At 39.7% G+C, this 2,870-nt stretch overlaps 1 pseudogene across 1 annotated transcript; it reads left to right on the top strand.

Annotated features, from left to right (window-relative positions):
• The first annotated feature begins 613 nt into the window (after positions 1 to 613).
• LOC308501901 (olfactory receptor 6C2-like) lies at positions 614 to 2,421 on the top strand (annotated as a pseudogene). The gene is made up of 2 exons: positions 614 to 662; positions 1,650 to 2,421. The product of its transcript is annotated as an olfactory receptor 6C2-like (transcript).
• Positions 2,422 to 2,870: the final 449 nt, after the last annotated feature.

Below are 2,870 nucleotides of genomic sequence, written 5' to 3' on the forward strand. Positions count from 1 at the left end.
GAACCCCAATAAGGATCATGGAAGACTCAGGTCAGGATAGTGTTCTCTGGGGAGACCACCAGAACCATCAGCCTATTTGTCAAAGTTCTGGGAAGACTTGAAATGGCTGGGACATTAGACAACAGGTAGATGTTGAAACAGGAATCAGGAAAGAAAACAAAACAAAAGCTATTTGAACTGATACATGGGAGGGACACAGACTCAAGTATTTCAGCATATTATCATAAAAGGGGAGCGACGAAGAAATTTTGGAGGAGTTTATGACTCAGAAAATTTCATGGTAACTCTGCGATGCTGCTCCCACGTTACCCAAAAAGTAATGGCTTCTCTAGGAGGTTGGGGAAATTGAGGAATTATTTGAAGGGAACAAGTGTTGCAAAGCATGCAAGATAATACAACTAAGCTACTGGTGGTATTATATTACCATAGAGTATGAGAATGTTTTGTTGATATGCTATCTGGATAGATGGGGAAATAAATTTTTAAACAGATTTTTTTCTATCAACACGTATGAATCTCCTACATTACACCAAAGACACCATGATGGCTGCTGTAATCTCAGAAGACTGGTATTCGTATCTACTTTAAAACTGGTCCTGTAACTAAAGTGGAAATGGAACTTCACATGCATATTCTCCTAAAACCACATTCTAAAGACCAAGGTAAAGCAGAGTCCAGGGAAATGAAGCACGAAGCAATCACTTTTACATCAGACTGTTGATGATCAAGTAAAACATAAAAAATGTGCTTTTACTGGCTGCTTGGCTACTTGGCTACTTCAATTGGCTGCTTGGCTACTTACTTGGCTGCTTGGCTACTTCAATTTTCATATTGAAATATCATTTTTATATTCTATTCCTCAGATTCAAAGTTTATGATTTGTTAATACAGATTTATTATATATCTACATACAGTCATGAAAAATTATTCTGCAGTAACAACATTCATCCTACTAGGATTAACAGATGACCTAAAACTATAGGATTTTCTTTCAGCATTTCTTTTTCTCACTAATATTTTTACTGTTGCTGGGAATCTAATCATTATCCTCCTCACTCTGATGGACTCTCACCTTAAAACACCCATGTACTTTTCCCTTCGGAATTTCTCCATCTTAGAAATGATACAGGACAGTTAGCATATCCCTAGATAGACAGGGAGGTCCCTGGTGGAATAAACAAAGACAGTCATTTCCTAAAACTTCAGGTTTTGAAATCACTCCTTTGCTCCAGGACATAATGTAACAAGGCCTTGAGGTTAATCATAAAATTCATTTTGGCCTGACAAATGGAGCAGATCTGATAGATAAAGAGTGGATTACTTTGCTAATTCCTTTAGGATGGGCAAGGGAGACAAACCTGGTAGACGAATTTCATTGAAAGGCGCCAGTTACCTTCTTCAAACAAGTTCCCTTCTTCAAACAGCTCCCCTTCCCCAAGCAGGCAAGGGAAGGCATAAGAGTAAGAGCTTTTGCCTCAGTCATGGGGCACTCCCATTCAGGAGCCCCTCCCGCCCAGGAGCTGCAACCTCTTCTCCTGCTTCTAATAAACTATCTTCTTTTTAAAACTTTTTGCCTCTCCCTGGTCCATGTTTCCATTGTTCGGCTTCACGAGACAGGATCCCGGCCTGCACTCAGAAACTGCCGGCAGATCCAACATCACCTTCATCATTTGGGGAGTTACAGGAAAATATTCCCACATCAGAAATACTATTTACAACTGTCTGTGTTCCTCGATTCCTGTACAGCATGACAAATGGGGACAGATGCTATTACCTATAATGCTTGTGCCATCCAATTATTTTTTGTCATCCTCATCGAGGCAACAGAATTTTTTCCTCTAACTGCCATGTCCTACACCCACTCATGGCCATCTGCAAGCCCCTGCACTACACCATCCTCACGAATGCAAGGGTATGCACCATCCGTGTCCTTTGCCGTTGACTGATTTGGATTCATTGTTACACTTGCACCGCTTAACCTGGGAGTTCAGCTAGATTTCTGTAACTCCAATCTCATTGACCATTTGGCTATGACGCATCTCCTCTTCTGAAACTTGTGTGCTCAACACTCAACTGGGAGAGCGACTTATTTTCATCTTGGCTGTGCTGACCCTCATAGTCACACTAGTTTGTGTAATTCGGTCCTACACATACATCCTCAAGGCATTTTAAAGCTCCCTTCAGCTCAGCGAAGAAAAACGCCTTCTCCGCATGATTGTGGTTTGCATCACCTATGGAAGTTGCAGCTTTATCTACATCAAACCAGCCAAAGAAGGAGTGGCCATTAATCAGGTGGTGTCCTTGCTCAACACCTCCATTATCTCTTTGGTGAACCGTTTTGTTTCTACTCTACGGAATAAGCAAGTCAGACAAGCCTTCACTGACTCCCTAAAAAAGATGGCGCTCTTTTCAAAGACTTAGGTAACTAAAAAGACTTTTTTAATTAAAAGCAGACACAAATCACTATTTCTTCTTTTACTATGTGTTCTAATTCAAATCTACAGTACAGAACTGAAGTTACAATCTGATTAACCACAGAGGTTTCTTTTCTATTACTCGTAGAAACACAGAATGAAGTAAGCATTATGGCCCTATTTCAAATAGACCTTCCATAATGGTTCACTTTCATAAGTGACCATAAATATAGATTTTCAGAAAGTCCAAATGATACCTCACCATCCTGTCTGAAATACAAAAAAAAAAAAAAAAAAAGGCTGTAACAAAAATTTGAGTTGTACTTTTGTCCATCCTTCTCTTTAAACTAATAGCTTTTTCAGGGGCAAAAATTCTTTAGCTCAGGATTCCTTCCTGGTCTAGCATCCACTGTCTCAAGAAGAATGGGTAGATGTAATTTGTTTCTTATTTTCTTT

The sequence above is a fragment of the Rhinolophus hipposideros genome, assembly GCF_964194185.1.
Source record: "Rhinolophus hipposideros genome assembly, chromosome: 9".
Taxonomy (NCBI): domain Eukaryota; kingdom Metazoa; phylum Chordata; class Mammalia; order Chiroptera; family Rhinolophidae; genus Rhinolophus; species Rhinolophus hipposideros.